The 26,036-nt window shown below is 43.6% G+C and overlaps 1 protein-coding gene across 8 annotated transcripts in view; it reads right to left on the reverse strand.

The window, feature by feature from the left end:
- FYN (FYN proto-oncogene, Src family tyrosine kinase) overlaps window positions 1-24,233 on the reverse strand; it is a 140,030-nt gene extending 115,797 nt beyond the window's left edge. For all 8 annotated transcript variants that reach the window (XM_054820408.1, XM_054820406.1, XM_054820403.1 and 5 more), the window contains exon 1: window positions 23,831-24,233. The gene's annotated coding sequence lies outside the window, so the exon portion shown is untranslated. The remainder of the gene's footprint in view (window positions 1-23,830) is intronic.
- Window positions 24,234-26,036: the final 1,803 nt, after the last annotated feature.

Genomic DNA, 26,036 nt, shown 5'->3' on the forward strand with positions numbered 1-26,036 from the left:
TCTGAGCTGCTGTGTCCTCAGCTTGGTTCAGCATTTCCATATTTCAGCATCTTCGCCTCTCTCTCACCAGCCTCATGCTCGGACTGGGACAATGGAAAAACCATTATCCCACTCTTTAAGGACAACCCAGGCTAAACAAAAAAAGCTCTGCCCTGCCACATGCCAAGCAGGCACGTTCTGAAATACCAAAAATGTGTATTACTGCATTTAATAATAACACAACCAAGTAGCTTTTTGGTCAATTAACTTATGGCATCTCTGGTGATTTTGTTATACACTTCTTTTGGCTTCTTGGCTATAATCCACTCTCATCTACATTACACAGTACTGTGGGTTTTTGCTTGTTTCAAGGCTACGTTTTTTGCTTTAGCTTCAACATTTCTGCCTTCTGTAGACTCTGTCCTGTCCTGGCTGTATCTTCTGCCTCCACCACCTCCTCTCTAGAACCTTTTCTCAACCTTTATTAAAAAAAAAAAAAAACCCACACCCACATTCTCTTCCTCACTTCACCCACGCTCCGACAGACGCCCGCTCAAACTCCCAGGCTTGCTTGCAATCTGCTGCCTGCACACTCTGCTTGAGAGCACTTCCAGGCAGCTCTGCTCCCCCCAGCTCCCTGCAACACACACTGGTGGGGAAAACAACCCAGCAAGCCCACCTGGACACTTCTGTTTTCTCGAAGAGCAGCAGTCCACCAGAGTTATACTTTCATTCAAAACCAAGGGCTGGCTGCAGCTATGGTCTCCCAGACAGGATTAGTCCAGCCCAAGTAGAGAAACAGGTTTTATTTCCAAACAAATAAACAACCTCCACTGAGGATGGGCAGAAAGCAGCACAGGAGAGGAAACATTGCAAACACAGCATTTCTAGTAAGTCTTTGTCAGTGAATCTTCATTTCTTCGTTCCTTGCAAAGCCTACAATACCAATTCACTTACATGTTATTTTGTTTGCAAGAAACAGAATCTTCTTCTTCACCGCTGATTTTCTGACTTCAGCAGGTTCACAGGAGGGTTCACAACCCCTTTACTGTCCACTTCATTAGCAAGTATGAAGCCTTCCACTTACTACTCGAGCTTTCCATAAGCTCTAAAGATCCAAAGATACGCTACTAAAATGCAATTTGCTTGCAAGTAAGCACAGAAAGGATAAAGCAGAACAAAAACCTACAAGTACTGGTTATTTCAGGGCTAAGATAAGATCTTAGCTAAGATCCCTCACTTTGTGAATAAATGCTATTTTTTTCTTCAAAGATTGAACAGCACAAGCAAGATGTCCCCAGACTGTTCCACTAATACCACTTTTTCCCTGAACACAAAGTAAGTCAACATGGTCTTCACTCCGGTTCATTCCCTGACCTCTCCAACAGAGCAGTGGTCGGATGCTCCAACTAGCCTGGGTTGCAGGGATTTTTGGGAGTGGAAACAGTATGTTGGTATTGCAGGCCAGTGGATTGGTGGGGGAGAGGACAGGGAGAAACATATACAAGTTAAATTGAAATCCCTTTTTTTCAGTCCTTCTGATCCTCAAAAGTGTTTGGAAATTATATAGACGTGGCACTTCCTTCTGGTAGGCTTCAGCAGAGTTTTGCAAGCAAGATTTTCATTGTACTGAGATACAAGAAGATTGAAGTCTGGGCTTCACTGAGCTCCACAGGTAGAATGAAATGTCTTAATACAACAACAGATGGAAGAAAAAAATCAATTATTAAAGAAGCAAAACCCCCAATAGCATGGGCATCTATCATCTTTTCACAGTGTTTTTGTGGCACAGATGCTTTGGTCACACAATAGTACAGTACATACTATTGCAATTGTGCTTAAAAGCATCTTTCTTGGACTCTGAGGCAAGTGGACTAGAGCTAAGTTTCATACATTTTTTTTATTTAATAATTTTTCCTTCACATGCTGTTTTAACAGATGAGTGCCTCCAAAATTAACCACAAAATGATTACTTCTCCACAAACATACACTACTGCAGTGAAGTAGATTTGTAAGCACAAACCCAGCACACTAACAATCTTAAATAAAAACAAGCAAAAAGACAGAATAAGACCAAAGGACCATACGGTCCATTTGGGAAATGCTTCCTGCAGCTGGAGTGAGAGAAGCTCCCTGCAGCGCCAACATCTGCACCAGCCAGAGGGAGAATTTATTTCCCCCTGTCCCCAGAAAGAAACAGAGAAGGAAGGAGAAGAGGAAATGGCAGACAGCAGATAATCTTCTATTTTACGTCATCAGACAAAATGACAACAGAAAAGACCACTGTCCTCTGGATACCAGTCACAGAGCGCGCCCCTTCCAATTCAGTAAGAAGTTAAATGTACGCTCTGGCCACTTGTGCCCTGAAATACAAATGGATTCTTCTTAAAGTTACAACCACAAGCTGCATCGCATTTTGCAGACCCTCTTACTATTTGTATGTTAAAGAATATGAATATATTCTGAAATAAATATACATATACTTAAGTCTAGAAGCAATGATACAAAACCTGTTTGATATACATAAAGCACTTACGACCTGGTTTACTTTGTTGCATTGAGCCCAGAGAAGAAAACCTCTCGCAGACACATCTGACCTGTTTTTTTCTGTTTAAAGAAGCAAAAACAGAATTACAAATCCAAGTTCCATCAAAAGGCTTTCATGTAACCTTTTCTCGGAGCACAGTGTAAATGTTTACCCACTTCTCTCAAAATGTCATCAACATTGTGTTGGGGACACGCAGTTTGGGCACTGCACCAGCTTTTATTAATACAATAATGTTAATGGGTATAGGAAATGGTTGACGGTTTTTTTCTTTTCTTCAGACTCCTTAAAGTGTTTCATCAAGTGTCCAAATACTTCTGACCAAGGACTTTTTGGGGTGGGGTTTTTTTATTTTTAAATTATAATTCATAAGCAGCTTATACAAGCACACCAGGGATTATATGAATCAAACGCTATTTTGTGGCTTTAAAAATATTTTTACTTCAAATAAAAGTCAATCGCCAAACAAGATCCCCTCTCCCCTAACCTCCTCTAACAATCCTCCCCCTCATTGTAAAAACCAGGGTGGTAGTAACAAAAAACAAGAAAAGAAAAAAAATTCCTAAAATAACTTTTCAGAACTCTGATAATTTATCAAGCCTGTCATGTTTAATTTAAAATTTTGTTATAACACTGAAAAACAGAATTTTTCAAAAAACACTAAGAACTTAACTTTTCCTTTTTATTCATACTTATAATTTTTTTTCTGAGTGCCACGTTGCTGGCTGTTCACTGACTGCCTTTATGCCTTTTATTTCCTTGCACTCTGTCAGTACAAACGACAAAAAAAAAATCAGTTCACATTTAACAATGGGTTCATTTACAAACACCTCATTTAGCAAGTAAAGGTCATATGTAGTTTCTTTCTTCCTTGCAGGTCTTCTGTGCATCCTATAATCTTGCTTACCAGCACAAGTGCGTTTCATAACATCCTATCACCCCCATTGCAAGCACTCAGGAGATTTATATATCTCCCTGAAGTCTCTTGCTGAGAGTCAGAAAAGGACGACGACGACGACGACTTGATGAGTTTGTGCTTTGACATTGGCGGGGGGGACGGGACACGACACGACCTCCAAACAGTTTTGAGAACTGTTTTACCACTTATTTTTAAACAGAGTTATAAAGTTAAGAGAAATCAACCTGAGAGTATTAACTGTCAACTGAGATGAGGGAAGTGAGATCATAGGGCTGGAGGTCTTCACAGAAATGCATGAAAAGGGGTGGTGATTGTTAATTAAGATTGTGCTGATACGTGCCAAAAATCAAGTTCTCAATTTCCCCTACACCTTTCAAGTATAATTACATTTAAAATAAAACAGAGTAACAGTGCTGACAGACATGGGATCACTTGTTTATGTTCTGACTCTGCTTTGTGTTACCTGTAAAGGACAGTAAGGTTTAATATATATACATTAAAGAGCTGCTTCACATTCTTTAACTTAAGAGCTCTTAGCATGGTACAGACCAGACTCCTAACTATTGATGTTTAAAAAAAAAAAAAAAAAAAAGAAAAAAAAGCCACTTTGGTCACTCAAAACCACACGGTACGAGCCAGATAGATAGAAAAACAGCAGTCTGAGCTGTAAGATCCTCCAGGGTACCTGGCTTCCTCGGAGCGTAAAACGCACCGTCTCTAACCCACTCCGAAAGCCGACCTGTGGCTCAGACCATTTCCTCCCGACGCGTACAACACCATCCCACCCGCGGGAACGGAGAGATGAGGAGCCTGCGAACGCCCACAGTCCCACCAGCACCAAATTTCCATTCTGAACTATGCCCCTCTGGTTTCTCACTCGCACAAAGACTGGTGTGTCATCTTTGCCACAAGCACTGCAGGCAACAGCGAAATAGCATGGTTCACGTGTGCTGACTTGCAACACCAGTTAGTAGCGAGACCTCTCCAGTTACCGAGTGTGCTGCCTCATACCTGAGCAATATAAAGCTTTGCTCCTCGGATTTTGCTCCCCCCACCTCACTGCAGATTTGCAGATTGATTCAAAAATCAATTACGCATATTTGCATGACAAAAATACGAAGGTTATAAAGTTATGCACACAAACACTAGACTTTCCAGAGCTGTTACTGGCTGTGCCGCTTGCATTTGCCTGCCCTCCCTCAACCTGCCTGTGACTTCACTGTGATGCAGTTCTTAATTACATGACCACACAGAAAGTTTTCCATAAAACCACAGTCTCCTTCAGTGCCTAAAGTGGTTGGTGCTTATTCAATGTGGCCATTTAATACTTTTTATTTTGACACGCACTGTCATTTCACAGAATACTCTTCCCAGCCTGCTCTGAGAACACAACCAGTTCACTCATGGGTCCCTGCACCGCTCAGCGCCTGAGTTTTCCCTCACAAAGCATGCATTTTTTATAGCATCCTAAGACACCAGGAGTATTATTGACACTTTATGACAAAAAGAAGATAAATTCAAAAGTGTTCTTTATTTAGGTGCCCAGTTTGAGACAACTGAGGCCTGACTGTTCAGTACACTCACAGCAATGAGTCCATTGACTTCCTTTGCAGTTGGACGTACTCGACACTTCTCCAGTCACCCCACAGTCTATTAGCATGGCTATGCAGCAAAATAGGTCACTTTCCAAAATGGTGTGTGCTTAAGCAGATTTTCTTTCCCAGGTGCCTAGCAGATCCTTGCACTTCCCTTCCTACAAACTTCCCCACCTCTTTCACGTGGCACGTCCCAGCTCCAGTGACAGATGAAGCTGTGATTCAGCAGGAGACAATCGCTCCTGTTACTGTCTCGGTCTGCTCCTGCATGCACTGAAGGAAGCAAGGATCTTCTCAGCCGAAAAGCCCAGGATCACATCATACAACTAAAACCCAAACTGTAACACACACACATTAATGCTGCAAGCACTTACACATCCTTAAGGAAAAAAAAAAAAAACACAACATGGAAACGTTCTTTGAAATGAGGCTATTTTAAGACTGTTAAAAGCAAACTAACCTTTCCCATCCCCTGAGAAATTTTCATCACGAGTGCCTGTGATTAATCAGCAGGCTGATGCACAGTCTCTCCTTTTTAAGCTCAGGAAGAAACTGAAAACTTCATGCTGCTTCTACCTCTGTGCTAACTAAAATCAAGGGGGAGGGCAGGGGGGTAAACAACATTTAATTTATCAACAGATTTCATGGGCAGCAGAATGAAAGAACTCAAGCCCTCAAATCCTCAGTTCAATTACCTCCAGATCAGACAAACCAGACGCAAATCCACAACATCTTCCTCAACATGCTTAAGTCTTTTCCCTGCCGTGGCCTATGCAGAGTGGCTAGGGAAATTGGTCAAGTTGATTAAAAGGGAGGGAGAATGGGGAGTACACGAGCAGCCTTGAAAGACGAAGAAGGCTTTTACAAAGAGTCAAATTTTTCACAAAGTGACAGTGTATTTTAATAGCATAAGTAATGCAGGCAGGAATAACAGACAGGCTTTCAGAACCTGTGCCCTTTCAGTCTTCTATTCCTCTACATACACTGAAGGTAACAGAGATGCTTTGTATGGATACCAATGCCAGCTGGATATTAGAAGCTCTCTGACGACTGAAGTGTAGAAGAGAGCAGTTGGGCATGTTGGGGATGCTTTTCCTTTGAAAGCTCTGGGATTCAGTAATGACCTGTGTTCACTGTGCCCTAACTCATACCATTAGGGCAGGAATGATTTAAGATCCCTCCCCATCCTAAGTTTCTACAATGCGCAACTTTGTGTTACTCTCCGAAGCCGTTCTCAGAAAAGCAAGATTCATAAAACCTCACCTTGCACCCGCCCGCCCTTATTTCAACATGCCTATGTGCTTTGTGGGTTAAAACCTAGCCTGAGTCAATACTAATTTAAATACATACATGTTATGGCAGTACTGGATACAGACATTGCAAAAAGCCAGGTAAGATACTTGGTAGAGATTACAGGTAGGAACTCCTCCCACTTAGCACCCATTGCTGAACATTGTTGACGTACACGCTCTAACAGCAGCCAGAAAGCTCTGGGCACGTGTTTGTAACTGAGCTGGCAATAAAAGACTATTCTTTGCCACACTAGTACTTAGGAAAAATAACCTCCCTTACAAACACAGTAGGTTATTAGTATAGAAGTATTGGCAATACTTTAGGAGCGACAGATCTCCAAACACTTCACTCTCCTTTATGAGGAGTCTAGCAAGTCTCACTCAAAAAGCAGCAGAGCTAATGCAACTGGAAGTTCCTGACTCTCTGAAGTAGCTGTGAAATGATCTGTTCTGGACATGTATTAGCAGCCCACACAGGGAAGATAATAAAACCAAATTACTATGTACATGATATTTTCCTTCTAGACACTTCTGCGTAGCAGTTTAGGTGAGGATGACTGGGAAGAAAAGAAGGGGTTGTGCTGGATGTGAGTAGCCATAGCTAAACCTCCTGGAGTTTAGGGTGCCACCATCTCTGTGGTGAGGGTAGATGTCCACACCGTAAGTGCCTGCAGCTCAGCCAACCTACAGCTGTCAGGATGCCTTTGCACTAAAAAGTCAGCCCAGGTACTCTAGTAACAGCAGTGTGGACAGACGGTCAGACACCCACACCCCTCATTTACCCTTTTCACCAAGAGCAGGGCCAACACCCCAGTCTGAGCAAGCGACCCAGGTGTGAGCAGCCTGCAATGGGCAGACACATCCCTTCTGCTCTCTCACAGGCTCCTGTGCTTAGCAGGAGGGTAAAACCAACACAAACCACACCTCAGTGTAACTACAAGGGTCTGACTCAGAGCTCTGTACAGAAGAGTACTAATTCATCATGCCTATGAGGGCGACAGCCTCCGGCAGAAGTGCAAGCCCCAGACCAGTAACACATTAATAACAACAACCACAAAAGCACTGTCAAATCTTGAATATATCCATGAGAGCCCATGCATGGGCAGATAAATCCCTTTCACTGTATCAGTTTAATAAAAGATAATATCAAATTAAGCCAAGGTGGCACAATTTGTCCAGCCCTACTCAATGACAAATAATGCAGGATGCTTACCCACAAAGAATGAAAAGAGTAAGAGATGGTTAACAAAACTGAAAAAATCATCCAGTGTTTAACAGGAACTCCCAAGAAACACCAAATTTCTCACCCTCCAAAAATTGCAGCAATAGGTTTCTTCCTCTGCCCCCATTCCCCTCCTTTTTTTTTCCTCTAGAGGATGCATTTATCTTGAAGAAGTCCAGTAAAAGCAGAACAGCAGAAAAAAGCAGTGTGTTGACTGGTACCTTTGCTGCTGTTGAAAACACAGAACAAATATGAAGGGTCAGAGCCTGATACTGTCAGAGGAAAGGGCTGGCCCTAGTCAAAATTGTTAGATTAAAATACAGAGATAGAAACCTCAGCCTAGAAATAGAATGAAATTTTTTTCTGCTTTTCTGCTCCACTTTCTTCTCTTTTCAGCCCCAACTTTCTCTTATACCATGTAGTTCCCATAATCGTCACTGAAATCAGACCAGCAAGACCTTAAAGGGACCTAAAGAATGAAAGAGATACAAATGAAACGTCACTTTTAGGATGTTAAAAAATCCCTATTCCTAGGAAGAAGAGATTGAAAATTACTTTTACATATTCTGCACATTACCCACGTGAATTTAAATATAGTAAGGCATTATTTCTGGTTACACACAAATCAACCATTTTTCCAACAGACTTCAGGAGGAACATTACTTAGACGCAGATGCAGTCAAGTCGTGTCACTAAAATGCCACGATTGGCTGGTAGAGCAAGTCTGGGAGATTACTGGGTATGCCTAGAAGGCAAACTGGCTATTAAGTTTTCAAATCCTCTATTGAGCATTGTGAGTTCAAGCAGCTTGAGTTACTTTTGCTCCATAAAAGCCTGATAAATAAGTCTACTGCCAAAGATTCTGCATTTAAAAAAAATATTGTAACTTCAGGTATCAAGCGGCTACAGTTTTGAACTTTCTAGAAACTGAATTCAAATATTGAGTTGTAGTCACTGGGCCAACAAAGCTTTGTTTCCTACCCACGTGTCCTTCTGTTCGCCCCCTTACTTTCTAGTTGCTTGGATCCTAGAGCCTTCCCTTTCACCTACCCTTTTCTTTCATGTCTCCTGACACCGGAAAGAGATGAGAGAAGAGCTACGGCTAGTCGAGCAAAACATACGTGCTGACTCAGTTTGGCAGCACTCAGTTGTCTAACATCCATTAGCACCGAGTTTGACTGTCCCTCCAGGAGGGTTGAAAGCAGTGTCTCCTCTGCATACCTGCCTCTCCTGAAAAATAATTATAATAATAATAACAACAACAATAAAATCAGTCATAAAGATCATTCACAGCCATCTTCAAATTTACTTTGAGAGATCAAAAGGCTCCAAGTTTGAGGCACAAGTGAACGAACTGTGTAGGGCTTTGCCCATAAGAAATCCAGAATATACAAAAAATCCATGCTTTTAACTTTTTTTTCTATATTAAAAACCAAACTATGCCCTTTAATGCTTTTTAAATTTTGCAATGTACAGTCAACTGTATTGTGTGTTCTCTCATATAGCAAGAGGGACAGAAGACTGCAGGTACAGTTTCAGGAAGCCATAAAAGTGGCACAAATCTTCAAGTATTCATCATGTAGACCTTAAAATTTATTCTATTTCATATTATTTGGCTTAGTTTGTTTGACAAATATTCTTGTAAAGAAAGCAAATTTGTACATAGGGAAAAATGAAATGGTATTATAAAACTGAAGCAAAGAAACCCGACTCACAGGTGCCAACAAGGAACTTAAAATTTATTTTGGGAATTCTGGCAACTCATCATAAATTAGCTCTCACAGGAATACCAAAATTAGGTTAGCAGTTTCTTGTGAACATCAGGTAAAGAAGAAAAAAAAAATAGTCAAGAACTACTGCCAAGAAGATTAAGGAGATTTATGCTGTTTTTTCAGGGCTCAGCCACTGCTAACTAGTAAAAATCATCATCCAGGCCTCTCTCCCCTTGAGTCAAAAAGGGGTCAGATTCCTTTTTTAACATGTTCTCCCAAAAAACAACCCCTAAACCCAAAGAAAAAACTGTTCAAAACCAGTTATCTACATATACAGGCAACGGCATGTACTATACCTCTAATCCAAGCATGTGGCACATACTCAGATTTAACTGCACCAGCAAAGGTAATTTGCAAAATGAAGGTTTAGAGATTAAGTTATTTCAGATCCTCCCTACCCTTTTTTTTCCCTTTTCCCTGTTTTAATACATTGTATCCCTTGCTTTGTCTCTTTAGCAAATGTGATAATTGGTTTAAAGTTGCTAAAAAGTAATTCTTGACAAGATTGACACTTGGAAATTCCTACAACAAAGAACCAGAAGGAATAAGGAGCCACCTTAAAACAGCAGTCAATACGTGATGTCCTTCGGGTCAAAAACTAAGGAGCTGCTTCTCAAGCAGTAAGCCACCACAAGCTTGTCAGAGAATAAAGTCACGAGGTGATGGAAAAAAAAAAATAATCTGACTCACATCTATAACATAAAAGGAGCATTTCCGACATTTTTGGTTAGTACACATATTGCACACAGGCAGCAGATGTGCTCAAACAGCCCAAGGTGCAGCTATCCTGGAAGGCATCCGCATCTTCAGGAGGGTTTGATATTTGGCTAGGGTGGAGTGGCAGAGTTGGTGGGCTTGTCTGAGCAGCACTACTAATGCTTTAGCTATTGCAAAACAGAGGAGAGAATGTGGTTTTAAACTACTTATTGCTCCTAAACAGCGCACTGGGATGGCCTCAAGTGCCTCATACTGAGCAATGCCCCAGCTCTTACCACTCCTTTTATAGAGGCCTTTGCTTCTTTAATTCTTTTTTTTTTTCCCAGAGAGATTAAAAATGTTATACAAAGAAGTCAGTGTATTGCTTGGAAACATCTGCCAATATTAACAGAAGAAGAAAACTGAGAATGTTTTTAGGATCAGCCTCTATTACACCCGTCTATGTACCAGCAATTTCAAAACAGCATATATTAGCCACAAATCAACTCTACCAACTAGTCTTCCAGACAGGACAATCAAAATACATATATTAAAAATACCTGAGTCACATTGGTGGAACCAATCTCCAACATGATTTGAATATCTTAGATTTAATTAGAAGGTGTTAACAAGCACACATATATTTATTCCCTAAGAAAAAGACAGCAACCTTTGAGATCTCCAGTGGCAGCTCTCACCAAACTAGGTTGGACCTCAGTGGCCCAGTGAACCCATGTAACATCTCCAGCTCCAAACTCCAGCCCCTTCTTCCTCTCCTCCAAAAACCACTACAATATTTAAACATTTGGGGTTGGTAATACTTGCTTCCACTCCTGCCACCATCCAAATTTTGCTTAAATGAGCGTTCAGGGACAGGATGCAGCAGCCTGAAGGTGCCGGCACTGTCTGGAGTAGGTACTGATCTCCTGCACTCAGTGCTGTTGCCTCATCTCCCAGAGTTTCTACCAAAATAATATACTTTACACTCTTTGGAGAAGGACACCTTTTGCGACTTCTCTAGTTTGCTAAGAGTAACCTAAGTTATCTTGCATAACCTGTTTAGGCAAATATTAAGTACAAGCTGATATACATCCCCCTCATCTTCCCACTGAAACTATTTTACTCAAGCTGCCACCAAACACCAGAAAGCTGGTGAGCTCTGCATACGACTTAAATCAAAACTGGAACAAAAATTCTAAATGCTTTAAACTCTCACCATCTCCCCCACAAGAACTTAAATATGGCACCGAGCGACCCTAGTTTCTGACTAAAATAAAAGCAAATAAATAAAAGCACGCACCCTCCCAAGATGATCAACCTCACTGGAGCAGCCATGGCAAGAGCCGTTCTCTGGCACTGCCAATAGTACCCTGGGAAGGTCTGTACCCCCGAGGGGTTTGAGGGGTACATTTATTACTGTCAACAGGCAAAACTCTGTATTTGTCCACATAACAGAGGGATCGGTTTAGCAGTAAGCCTCCACTTTGGTACAGCTCTTGCACACTGTCCTTCTGCTATGCAACGATGCCTGGCTAACCCGAACGGGCTGTGTAACCCAAGGTTCATTTCTGTACCGGGGGAACTTCTTACTCACTTCTGAGCCCCAAGCAACTCATCCTACAATGACAACTGTACGGAGTGAAAACATACAACTAATTCTCTGGGGTAGGGCAAAAAATAATCCATCTTTTTATTTTTTAATCACCGTGAATATAAGCAGTTCTGTGGCATTATGATCTGAGCGTTGTGAACACTCATTAGCTCAAGGATAAACAGCTCGTTTGTGTTGGGAGACGAAAGGATTTGGGAACAAGGCAAGGAAGGCGAGCAGAGAAGACAGGTAAGCAAGCACAAAGACAGGATTGCTGTAAGCAGGGTTATGGGAACAAAACAGGTGAAAGAGGAACCTCTAAAAGAGCCTCTGGTGGCCACAGCCAGTGCCACAGAGCTAGAACAAACATCCAAAGAAAAATCACAGCAAGAAAACAGTGGTGGCAACAGCCAGGGTAAGAAGGGAGACTTTGAAGAAGTTCCCTGGTAGGGACAAATACTGAAGGGAAAAAAAAATAAAAAAAATAAAAAAAGCCTGATAGTTTCTCTCCCTTATCCACCTTCCCATTTCAAACCTCTCTACCAATGCTTCCCTTTACACCCACTGGGCTTTTAAGGCTTCTTTCTTCTTTGGTTGTACCAAGATACCCAGGAGGTCCTCGAGGCACAGCCACCACTCAGCCTGGCCACTTCCCTCAGCACCAGTTGGCCGAGCAGCAGACAGTATCCACGCAACACCCCAGACGCTCACCTTGCCACAGCTTTTTGGGAACCAGAATTTCCTAAGCTAAATACTTATATCTTACACGTTAAAGCAGGCATATGCATGTAGAAGATTTATGCCTTCAGCTGCTCTCCCACACTGGGATGTGAAGACGTCTGAGCCAGGTGATGCGAGCCACACACTCCTTGAAGCAGCAGCGACTGCAGCACAAGTCCCATGCGCACAGATTTGGTGGTGGTTATGGGTTTCTCTTGTATTCCAATTGTTCTGGGGTTTTTTTCCAGTCAAATATTAATTTAAGTACTTAAACCATTAATCATAAAATTTTCATTTTGTGTGTGTTTGAAAAAATATAAAAAATAAAATATCATAGGAAGATTAAACCTTTAAAAAGCACAGACCATAGCTAGTCACGTGTACTTCTGTCACCAATAGTAGTGCAACTCACAATGACAGCATCTCAGAAACGTAGTGGAGAAGAAACACCTTCTGGGTATAAAATCTTAAGCATGGTTATTGTCCTACAGCTCCTGTGAGGCTCATCTGGGTGGTACACAAGTTATTTCAATCCTCATATTTGCTACCAAACGTTAACTTTAAAGTGGGTAGCTTAGCTAATAGCTAAAGTACTGCCGGGAAAACAAACAGAATACACACAACGCATCTCTGTCATGTGCTGTTTACTATGCACTTTCTTCACTGTTTTACCAAAATAATCACTGTGATACAATCTTACTGCTTCAGGTTATATTGCTGTATGCAGCATGAAAGTCTGATGCAAAAATTCACTGCAAGAAAATAGAAACATTTGCAGTTTTGTGTATATAAACACTGGTTTGGTCATCTGCTTCATGTAATTGAAGCAAAGGGCCATCTCTGTTACAGATCTTTTTGAGGTGACAGAGAAGCTGCATGTACTCCTCTGCGAGGGAGAGTTTCCACCACTCCAGCTTGAGGGAAGCAAAGACAACTGACAGCAGCTGAAGATCTGGCACCAAATAAGCAATTTAATTAGCCAGCAGGTGGAGGGAAGTAATTATTCCTCTCTATGCAGCATTTGTGAGACCACATCTGGAGTACTTGGTCTGGTTTGGGGAGTTCTGGGAAAAGAAAGATTGACGTACTGGAGTGAGTCCAGTGGATGGCCACCAAGATGCTGCAGCACTTCACATATGTGAAGAGGGATCGAGAGAGATGGGTTTGTTCAGTCTGTCCTGGGAGATACTCAAAACCAGACTGGATGAGGCCCTGGCTTTGAAGTTAGACCCGGCTTTGAGGTTAGCCCTGTTCTGTGCACCGAGATGGTTTCCAGAGGTCCTTTCAAACCTAGATTCTTCTGTGTTTAAATTTTAAAAGGAAGAAGAGCTCATGTCTGAGAAGTTAGAAAGACTATTAAAAAGTATTTTAACAGAAGAACTATTGAAAAGTACTTTTAGAAGAGAAGTCTATGAGCTCTAGAGAGAGCTCAGTTACAGAAAATGAATTATTACAATACGATTGGGGGAAGGAAAAAAACAACCCACCACAAAAAAATTGTAGGTGATCATTCCTTCAAACAAAACTATTTTTTTCCACCCTAGGTTTAAAGCATGATGTAAAAGAGCCCAAAGCCACATACTTGTCACGATATACACAGATTTAGCGAGTTCCCATACCAACAATCATAAAGTAAATCTACATGATGCGGTTTGACTGCCATTTTCAAGATATTTTCTCAGAAATTATACCTCACAGTGGCAACTTATTGCTGATCATGAAAGAAATTCTTATTATCACAGTTTGGGGTGACTGTATTATTGGCAAACACAGATCATCTTTACCTTGCAGACTTGTTCATACCTGCATTCTTTTAAGATCTGTGATACTTCACTTTTGGAACAGAGTGTTAACAATGGTCCAGCAGCACTAAGAAATCCACAGAAATGTATTAACACTTCAAAATGAAATTCAAGACAGCAAGCACTCTAAACCAGTTTACCTGAAAAGATCTTACTCATCAAGAAGTACTCTCCCACTCTCATGGTGACATAATTTGAATGGTGATTGCATCCTTCTTTAAAAAAAGAAGATTGAAAATAAACCCTGCACACAATTGCAGCGCCATGTCATTTTAAAGCTTGTGGGTAGCTGTTATAGATGGAGCTCCTGAGGAACATAATCACTCTTCAGCGGGGCAGATAATGTTAAAAAAAAAAACGAAACATAGAGGATTTCTTTTACATTTAGTAGCAATTTTTTAAAAAGCTAGTTTGAGTAGTCTTTGGTGCTGTGAAAATGAACACTCATCTAGTTAATCCACTCTTTCAGGTCATCGCTCTCACGTCTCTTCTTTTTTGTGTCAAAAAGTAAAGTACAGCCTCTACAGCACCACACAGCGCTGCGTGGATACACTTATGACAACTATGAACACACCATGGTGGCCCTGGAATTGGTGCAGGCACACCAGCACGATGCTCCTCCTGGGCTGCTGGGGCTATCCTGACTCTCACACACAAGCTCTTCTACCCACCTTGGCATAGTACCATGCAGACGTATCCGTGTCTGAGGCCTGCTCTACTCAAGAAAGTAAAACCAAAGCAATGCTTTTTTGACCCACCGTCCACATTCAGGTCCAGATTATTCTCAGCACGGTCCTGCTGCACCACATTAGCTCAGGATAGTTAGGATGACAACTATCCTTTTAAAGACACAAACTTACCTGGCAAATCGTGGAGGAGTTGACCACAAAAGAAAGACTTGGCTGATTTATATAACACCTACACCTTCATAAAGCAGAACTAATTCTTCTGCATGGGGAGGAAATTAAAAAAAACCCAAACAACATAACCCTAACACAGTTCAAATTAAGACTTGCCAAAAACATAGCAAGAGCAGAGACAAGGTCACTTCACCCTTGAAGAAGTCACTGAATCACACTGATGCCAGAGGAAGCCCACAATTTAAAAAGAAAAAAAAAAAGTGCCTATAAAAGAAAGAAGTTTTTTAACCTTTTGCAAGACTGGCAGCAAATTGTTCTGAATGTCAAGTCGCCAAGCAGTGCAAACCGATGCTCTCCCCATTCTGCCTGCGATGACTGAGGAGGAGGAAGAGGGACACAGCCTTCCCTGCACACTTTGTCCACAGCCCTATTTGTTCCTTTTTGGCAGCCCCACTTGAACATTAGGACAAGGAGTTCTGCAGTTTTTAAGCACGTTAGTAATGCTGCCCTAAGCAAGAAAGATAGTCACCGCTCCTCTTCTACTTCCCCCAATGCACACAAGGTAATTTTTGACCTTTGGACGTAAGAGATATTTCTTTCACAAGGTCACATTGTTTAGTGGCTCTCTTCTCAGCCAAACTTTTGGGCTCATTACATTTCCTACAAAAAGAAAACTCCTGGAGAGGTGGTCAAAAGAAATCAAAGCCAACAGTATGTGTGGTTTTTTGAGAGTATATGGCCTATTACACTGAGAGTTAAATCTGGCTCTTCAGCTTGCCAGCTTCTCTACACTGACCTTATGTGAATTATAGGCTGATGGGCTTGCACAGTTTTTTAACAGCGATTACAACTAATAAAAATGGGTTGCATTAAACATATGTATGTGACATCCTCCCCCCTCCCACCCCCCCCCCCCCCTTTAAAGGCGATTTGCTTTGGTCTTTCTGAATAAAATAGAAAAGAGATTAAAAAATAAAATCAAAATCCAGTTGCTGTTCTCCCTCACTGGTCCAAAGTATGAGGTCTTATGAATAGAAGATTGCTGACCATTCAAAGGCACACAGAGAACTTAATATTTGGAACAAATGGCCTGCATATTTGGCTAAAGGCTTTAAATGAGAATTATGAATGACATCAGATACTGTGCTATTCAAAGGATTAGGTTGAAATAGTTTTATTCCTTCCTGAAGAGTGAAACCAGCAAAACACGATCAATGAATTTGGAAATGAGACCTAGAGTATCTTTTGCTGAAATCACCATTTCAAATGCTGCCCAGAGTGATAACAACCAGAAATGCCATCATCTATTGGTTATTTCATATCCAAATCCCAGATGGAAATTTAGGAGTTTTCATTTACTTCCCAGGAAGGCAGACAGGCAACAGAATCAGCATTTTTGTTTGTCTTCAGAGAAAAATCTTACTGGATGTGGGCTCCTCCTCTGAAATCTTATTATTCAGACCTGCACATTTTCAAACATTATTAGCATACAGCGGCAGTGTGCAAGAGGACCTGTCCGCAGAGAAGTCTAAAAACACACACAAGGTCATTAACTGGACCATAAAAAAACTCCCACCATTAACCTCACCACTAAAAATAAACACTGAGTATTTATATATAGTTTAAGATAAGAAGCAATCTAATTGCTCAGTCAAACAATAGAGGTTTTCATTCCGAGTCTTAGAGATGCTTTTTTTTCCCCCCCCCGGAAAAATATATCATTGCTGCCTAGTGAGAGGCTGCCCACAAAGAGGAACCCAGTCCCAGGAACAAACAAGTATTCTTTCTTTTAATGGTCTGAGAGCTGCTTTCTCTTACACCTGCTCTCCTCTCCCTGGGGTAAAAGCAGCTGGCTGTAGGGTGCAACCATCGCCATCTTCCAAACAGCAGTATCGGTCGGTCTTATGCCAAGTCCTAAGAAATGACCAGGTATGGGATTACGTTGTCCCAGAAGAAGGAAAAATACTTCTGTGGAGAAGCAATACAAGTCCAGAAGTTAGAAAGTAATAGACAAGCTTCTGCTGCATTTTTTTTTTTTTGGACAGTTAACGCAGCCCCTAGAGTCACAGGATGTTGGCTGATAGAGAGATAGCTACAGCCCTCCTTAACATAGGCGTGAAGTTTGTAGGGCTAAAAGGAGAGATAAAGAGTCTGTGAGCACTCTTACTGTGTGCCTCACCGATGGCCCAGAGATGACATGAAGTGGTTCACCGACACTGCTGCTAATCTCAGTTCCTGCTAGGTGCCCAGCGCTTTCATCTCCCAGCACAGTGCTGCGATGCAGCACGTCCTCACGGCTTCTGCTTTGGAGAACTTCTGAATTAACTAGCACCAAGTCTTCCCAATTATTTTGGGCAAGAGCATCAACTATAACCCCCAGGGCAATTCTGCAGTTTAAAGGTCAGGTACGAAAGGGGAAAAAAACAACATATTTGTAAAAAAAATAAATAAAATCAACAATTATCTGTACACCGATATCAGGAGCCAAGATAGGAACTGCATGATATTCCAAAGTCATGCCAGGAAAACCTTTAGAGTTGCTTCTTTTGTAAGTGGTACAGCTGCAAGTCAAAGATCAAGGTTATGCAAAGTGCTCTTTCACACACAGGTTGTTCTAAAACAAGGGAGGTTGGAAGGTCTTCATTAATACAATAAAAAGCCTTCAAATTAATTTTATTTGTTAAAACAAAAACCAAAAAACACCACAAGAAAAATAATAGAAATTATATAAAAAAAAGGATGCTAGGAACCACCAGATAACAGTCATTAGAGAACTCTCATGGAACAGAAAAGGTTTTCTTAAAAAAACCCTGAATGGATATTTAACATTAATCTCCATTCTCATATCCTGTTTAACTTCTCTGTATGGTTTCATACAGCAAACTGAGGTGTGACAAGATAAAAATTATCTGGCAATAATATTTTCATCTTGGACTATACCAAAAAGGGCTCAAGAACTATTTTGGTCAAATCTGTTAACATGGGAAAACTGGAGCCAAAGGGAAAAGGACAATTTCAAACAGAGAAGATATTTCATCTAAGTCAAGCCAATCATTTGAGGTTTCCTCCTTCCTCCTCCAAGAATCACTAAAAGAAGAGTTATTCGGAGTTTAAGTGGTGCCAAACACTTGTTTGCTATTAAAGCAAATGTCCTCACTCACACACACAGGAGAGGCTTCCTCTGACTGCTCCAGCCAGCTCTTCACTTGGTCTGTTCAATGTCCCTCCACCCCGGGTACTCCTCTGCTGCTTCGTATGTTGCGCTGATGATATTACCATCACTGTCAGCTTCAAAACACTTTCCAAATTCACCACTGTGAGCGACATAGCTTTGGTGAATAAAACAACATTTTTAAAGTGTTTCTGGAAGCTTCAGTACTGATGGTACATTTTGCCTGAAACGTAAGGTTTCAATTGCAGGTTAAAATAAATTGTTACAGCCCTTACACAGCCAAGGCTGTAGATGTTCATTTGTCTGTCAGAGCTCCCAGAGCTGTTGCAAGGCAGCATTTAGGATGCAAGGAAGCTCCTCCCCAGTCCACCCCAAGAACTGTAAAGCAAAGCGCACTATGTGAGGTGGAGCCTTCGTTTGGGTCTGGCTGCTGATAGTGTCAGCGACCACGGGGCCACGCGTTTTGGGGACAGCTGAGTAACTGCTCTCACAGCACAGGATCTGATACCGTTAAAAGTAGCACTGGCTCCTTTGAGGAGCTCTGGCTGGATTGCTTCGTACTTCAAAGCACTGAGCACATCACTCGACAGCTGCTTCTCAACATCCCTCCTTTCTGGTTGTAGCCACAGGGTATCTAAAGCAGGATGGGACAAACAATTTCCCTAGGCTAGAAAAGGCATTCAGTCATTGCTGCCTGCTAAAAGCCCCATCAAAATAAAATAATATAAATGAGCATGGAAGGGTGACCTTCTCTGTTTCCATCAAAACATTCTCACATCACAGCTGCCTTGTACAGTTCATCATATTAAACCACATCTCAATGTGAAGACCATCAACTAACTTGCACTGAGAATTTAGGTTACTGGCCTAATCAAGAAGGACTTATTACTCACAGATACGCTAGAAAATTATAGCATGGAACAAACAACTGTCAGAGGTGCAAGACTTTCCTGAATCAGGAGAAGCTGAGATGGAAAACCTGGGGTAACCTCTTCCCATATCACCTTGTCACAAACAACATTAGTAGAGCCATTCAAGTTGGGATGCCTTTGACACAACAAATGAGCTGCGTTTTGGGAAGAGCAGCAAGTTTAAAATTATTTTGCTGTTCTCTCCCCTGTTGAAAAAACAATTTCGCTCAGTCCATCTAATCCAAATTAGCTGACATTGCCAGGCTAGCTTTTTGATGGTTTCTTCAGATGAAAAACGTTCATTCAAGTTCTTGGTATACAAGGAATAGAGCTGGTCAGGAAAAAGCCAACAGTCATTTTCTGGAAGAAAATTTCATTCTATCCATATCTAAAAGCTCTGTAAAACTGTTGCTGATTTTATACTTCAGTAAAAAGTCAAGATGTCAAAGGTTCTATTTTGTTACAAACAGGTGCCAATATTTTGAGTTGAAATCCTGGCTTTCAATAGAGAGTTACCATTCAAAACAGTCAGAAGCAAGATGAGGCGACATGTTTTGATTGACTTGAAGTAATTTTATTTTTCACTTCCCACAGTAAAAGTGCTGATATTGTTCGGTTTTGTTCCCGTTCCAAGTAAAGGAAAGTTCCAAAAATCCTTTACAAAATGTCATTGTTTTCCTGCAGCCAGTGGCAAGGAGAACAACAGGGCGCTTCTCCTTGGCTGCAGATTGCCGTAAGATCAAGCCTGTTTCTAGTTTCAGGGCTCAAGGACATCTCCCACAGACAGGTTTAACTTGACCACTCTCAAACTGAGAGGCAGCTTACCTGCCTGAAACCAAACCCACGCTTGTGCATGGTAAGAAGCGAGACTGCCCTAGTACGGAGCTAACGAGGCCCACACGCTCCTTAAGGAGTGTCGTATGCTTCTCAGACGTACCGAAACAACTTAAAGCTTTCACCTTTCATCTGGCATTTCTCAGTCTAGAAAAAAGTCACGCACTAAGGGCAAAACTCGTGAAGGGATGCAAATGCTAAAATCCCAATTCTTCTACACTCGCACATTTGTCATATATTGAAATATAAAATATAAGTTGAGTTAGGGGTTTTCTTTTCTTTTTAATTATTCCTACCTTATCAAGAGCAGCTTGGGGCTTTTAATCTGTAAGAGCAAGCCCCTGTGGTGCCAAGCAGGACACCCCAGCAGGCAGGCAGATGCACCACTGCAGTTTCACCTCTTTCTGAGGCACTTTGTATTGAGTGGCCCAGGCAGCATCTTCCCTGGCACACCGGCAGCTGAGAGCGCAGCTCCGAGGTGAGCAATGTGTTCAGCACAGCACGCAGCTACATCCCTTGCTCAGGGGTGCGAGATCCACAGGGGTCCCTGGTACCGAGGCCTCAGGATGCTCCGCACCAAAGCACGCGAACCCTTTCGTGGGTTTCGCCCTAACTAAATCGCTGACTTGCACGATACAGACATGTAGGCCTTTTGTCACTAAAGGAGTTATTAATTGCTAGATTTCAATGACACTGGTCGGGTGAATTGGATTTGACGGTTCAAGTCCTGTTTTGGGAGTAATGGGTCAAAATCACTAGTGAAAACACTTCTGTGGGAGCTGCAAGAGTGGGAAAGGGACAGGAGTCATTGGGTTTCTCCCTCTTGAAGGAAGGTCACTTTGACAATACACACTGCCAGCAGCAGACCTGCCCATAAAGCAAATTACAAAGCGCTGTCTGTGACACAAACGAACACCATTATTATGCATTCAAAGTAGTGCCCAAACTGAATTAAGCAGAACTTTACAGAACAAGTTTGAATCAAATATTAATGTGCACCCCAGAGAGAAGGAGGAAGGGAAAACACATGCGTGCAACTCTTTCTCTCCCTGAAGTAAAAGCACTATAATGCAGCAAGACAGCAAAGTGAAGACGTTGGTTAAATAAAAGTAATCAGGCATAAGGTGGCCAACAGCCCTCAGCTTTCTTTAACACAACTAAATACATGGTATTGTAGGTGTATCATATTACGCTGTTAAATCATCATGAAGGCACCAGACAGTTTTCACTCATCTAGCCACAATTTTATTAGACCATAAATCCAGTGCAGACCATACCACGTCCAGATTAGTATATTTGGTTTAATTCAGTTAAGCCATAGCACCAGTGGCCACAGAGGTCCCCTCTGTGTTGGACTCCACCCATGCATTTTGGATGACACTATTCAGGCATTTTATATAAAGTTATTGTGAAATCTAATACAGTATCTCAAAAATATCTAGTTCCTCAGCAATGCTTTATCTTACTCAAATGAAATATAAATTTGTCAATGGGCCCTAACTTTCAAAGATATTTAAAATGAAAATGATTAATAAGCAATTTCTCTGTCCCACTTTCACCACTTCTGCCTTACATCGACTGCCATGCCCATATGCCAAAGTTGTTTATCCTTCACTGAAGATACCTATTTATTCAACATCAAAACAATTTCTAGAGAAGCTTGTTCAGGGTTTTATACTTAACTGGTATTTCATGCCACTACATCTTCCACCAGCAGGCAATATAGAATTTCTGAAACAACATGCCTGAAGCATAAACCACAAAACACCACAGTCAGTGGCCTAGCATTAGACAACCTCATATTGCAAATCCTTATTTTTGCCAAAGATGAGCCATGCAGATGAGGTAGTAATTTGTTAGAGGTGGAGAAGAAGCAGGCTTACAGGCACCCTCTGAGAAGCATGTGAACGTTTCAACAAACTAAGAGAAATCTGCAGCCTACTACCAACAAACTACAATTTTGAAGGCATTAATTAGGCAATCTTCCTTTCTCTTTTTCATCAAAATCACAGCTTTGTGGGGTAAAAAAAAGGCTCAAGAAGGAACCCATTGTTTTTTCCAAGAGATTCTCTTCTTAAAACCGTTCTTAAAAATTGTGAAGAGGCACTAATCTACTGATATTCATCAAGTGTTACCAGTTTTCTAAGTATATACATCAAGGTGCTGGAAAACTCATGTATCACCGAGGGGGAAGGTAACTACCTTTCCACTGTACTGATACTGAGTAAATGTTCCAATGTAAAAATGAACTTCTCTCCAGTTTCCCACCAGGTCAAGCAGTGGCTGCAATGGATGTAATTGAAAAGTTGGAGATGTTGCTTTCCTCCCTTCCCACTCTGGTATTTTTCTTCTGGCCTCCTTTGTTCACTTAACAGAACTTTGTTTGAAGTGTGTTTTTACTCCTTCACTGCATGACAAACCCACACTGTCAGAAGAGAGGCTTATAAAAACCACAGATCTCCAGCAGGGAGCTCGATGGTGGGTGTAATATTGGACACAGCTCTCCATTCATCATGCACATTCTCTGGATTTCAAGTTGACAGTGTCCCTTTAGCTTACTGTTCCTCCTCATGGGAGATCAGACCAGTCAACCCTAACCAAAACACTTCCTCTAGCAGCATATAAACAAACACATCTTCACCTGCAATTGTTCTAAGCTTCGGCCAGAAAGATATGAAGACAAAAAAAAAAAAAACCAACACAACCCAAAACAAAAAAAAAAAAAAAGAAAAGATGGGTGTGTGTGGAGGAGATACTGGAAAGTGTTACAGCTGCAGGGATGGTGGAAGGAAGGATGTGGGAGTTAAAGGAGGTTGTATACAAGGAGGAAAATGACAAGGTCTCAAAGGCGTTCCCAGTCCTGTGCATGCATTTCAAAAGCCAGGTCTATTCCCACTTGTTATTTAGCATTTTAAGAATCAGAGCATATCAGAGTGATTGATGAAGAACTGCAGAGGGCTGCTTTCCACTCAGCCTAAACCTTCTCCTCCAGCACCAGCTCAGCCCTGTGCTCCCCATCACCACTGAATGGACCAAGACATCATGGTCTTGTTTACACAAAGTGCCCCGCTTCCCTCCCCAGCCCTCTCCTAGCGCTCATGTACACGCAAAATCCACACAGAGTAGAAATAAGGCAAGTTCCCAAGGAAGCAGAAACCAAACTGAGCGTTATTAAGGAGGTCGGGCGACACGTACACTGTAGCTCTGCAGACGCAGCAAAACACTGGCACCCATGGTGTGGCATTTGGTATCTCTCACTAATCTAAAATGTGGCTGGAAAGGAACTGGCACCAGATCAGCGGCCTCATCTGGGGAGGAACAGAGAGGCTCTAGGGGAAAGACAAGAAACAAGCCTCTTTTCACATCCTACCACCCTTGGGCATTTTGTACGTCCCTTCTTTCCTCCCTGAAAGAGGCCTTTGTCACAGATGCGCAAATCCTATACGATTTATTTCAGAGGGAGAGAAAGTCTTTTTATTTATTGCCCCCTCCCCCCTTTTTTCGCAGTTCGGCGGCCACAAATACAGCCCGGTGCTGCGCCCCCTCCCCTCTCCGGCTGCCGCGAGGGTGGGGGGACACGGGCGACCCCCGGGCACGCAGGGGCGCAGCGCCAGCCCGCCCGCCCCAGCTCCGCACAGCCGGTCACCGGCGCTGCCCTCGGCCCTTCCCGCGCTGCAGGCCGCGGCCGGCGGCTCCCGGCGGGGGAGGCGGCGGGGGGATTTGAGGGTGTGGGGGGATGTGCGTGGGGGATACCCGCAGCACCGCGGCCGCCTCCCCTCCCCAGCAGCCCCCGCACCCCATCACCGCTCGGGCGCACAAAGGAAACAAACGCGCCGCAGCATCCATCCACACACCCCCCCCTCCCCGCCCCCGCTCCCCCCGGGCGGCAGCGGCGCGGCGGGCTCCGGCCCCTCCGTTACCTGAGGCAGCTCGGCTCGGCTCAGCGCGGGGCCGGGGCGGCGCCGCCGCACTCACATCCTCCTCGCTCCGCTCCTCCGCCGGCTGCCCCCGCCCGCCCCGCAGCGAGGGGCGCCGCTCCGGGCGCCGCTGCCTCTCCCCGCGGGCAGACGCGCTGCGCCGAGCCCCGGCAGAGCGCGGAGGAGGCGGCTTCGCGCAGCGGCGGAGCCGCAGCCTGGACAGGGATGAGCTCTCACAGACTCTCCGCGCTGCTGCTGCTGCTGCTGCTGCTGCTGCTGCTGCTGCTGCCGCCGCCTCGCCTCCGCTCCGCCCGGGTGAGCGCGGCTCGGGCGCTCCCCTCCCACCGGGGCTCCTGACAGATGGCGCAACCGCAGCGCCGCCGCCGCCCGGCCCCGCTCGCCCGCCCGCACGGAGCCGGCAGCCACCTCCCCCCGCCCGCCGCGCCGCGCCGCGCCGCGCCCCGCCGCGGGGGCGACCCCAGACTGGCAGCGTCGCTGGCCTATGGCGAGGCGCGGCCGGAGATTGGCGGGAGGCGGGGGAGGCGGGGTGGGCGAGGCGGCCCCTCAGCACCCGCTGGCCGCGGCTGCGGGGAGGGCAGTGTCCTGCCGCTGCCCGGGGTAGCGGCGGCCGCTTCGTGCGGCCCGCGGGACCCTGGTGGGGCTGTGCCGGAGGCGGGCCGGGAAGAGGAGCCGTGGGGCGAAGTGGAAGGAGGAGAAGGAGGAGAAGGAGGAGGGGTGGGGGTGGCCGACCCGTGGCGGGGGTCGCGGCCGGCAGCTGCCACCGCCGGAGCGGTTCACGTTGCTCCGGGCCTCGTTGCGTGCAGCCCGGCGGGGCGCCTCGGGGAGGTGGGGGGCGGGAACTGAACGTCTCAACATACCCCATGAATGGGAGAACAACCTTAAGCAGATTATGCCTCTTTGTGAAGAAAGACGTCTTGTATTATTATGGTTTTTTTATCCCTAATTCTTAAAATTGGCAATAGCGGGTTATAAGGCAACGGCAGTAATGAAGTACGCGGAGGTTTTCCAGAGTTATGGTTTTATTCCATTTTTTGCATTTAATCATGGAGTATTTCAGCTGGCCGTGTCGGGAGGAGCGTCAGCCCCACCACGGCCATCTTCCGGGGGTGTCCCTGCTGTCCCCACAGCACGGCGGGGCACCTTTGCTGGGACTTCGGTCTTGCTCTGTACCCAAAGATGTGCAGGCTTTGCTGTCCTCCTGTCGCCGTGCACCTTGCTCCACAGGCAGGTGATCGGAAAAGATCAGTGTACGCTTTGTTCCCTTCAGGTCCTCAGCAACGCCATAACTCCTCCCGGCATTTCTCAAGGTGTTCACGTCCACCTCCGACGCCCACTGAAGGCACCGCACACTCCAGCTTCAGGTCCCTTCTCCAACGCAACCCTGCCCGTGACCTCGGATGCTCCCGTTGTTGACAGATTGGCACATCTCGCTGCCACTCGTCTCCTAGGCTTGGAAAGCTCTTTTGCCTTAGCACTGAAGAAATCGCAATTTAGGCTCCAACAAAAACAGGAGAGACATGTAAAATACAGATGCAGAGGGAGAAAAACTTAATGAAACCTGTTGAAACAGCAAAGAGAACTATAATACAAGTTTTCAATAAATAAAGTTTACATTTCTCTCTCCCTTCTCCTCCCCGGATTTCATTTTTGGCTGCTTGTATTTAAACCAGAGAATTATTTAATCTTGATGATTTGATTTCCTGATGAAATTACCGTTTTACATGTTCAAATGTAACCTTGTTTCCTATCAGGATGTCTACAGCCATGTACTTCCAACAAAAAAGTGTTTCACTTCTCTGTCTAGGTGACTGTGTAGGTGTAGGTTGTGTGTAGGAGATGCTTGATCATTACATTTCAGGACCCTACAGAGTTTGTTCCACTACTTCGTATATCCAAAAGAAAATGTCACTTGTGTCACTTCTTATTTAAAACCTGATTACAGATGAATAAACAAACAAAATTTTCAGGCTCCTAGGTAGCTCATTTTTAGTTTCCCTCCTAGTCTTTCCATGCAAATTGTTTTTTTTAATTTTTTTTTTTACTATATAGAAGGTGTAAACAGCATAAGAGTAGAAATGTATAGATCAATTGAAAAAACAAAATTTGCTTTTCGTCCTGTAGGGTGATAACAGCAGCTCAGTGGAGAAGTCTGGTTCTGCTTTTCCAGAAACACTGGGTGGGATCATGA

This window comes from Grus americana, chromosome 3 (assembly GCF_028858705.1).
Source record: "Grus americana isolate bGruAme1 chromosome 3, bGruAme1.mat, whole genome shotgun sequence".
NCBI lineage: Eukaryota > Metazoa > Chordata > Aves > Gruiformes > Gruidae > Grus > Grus americana.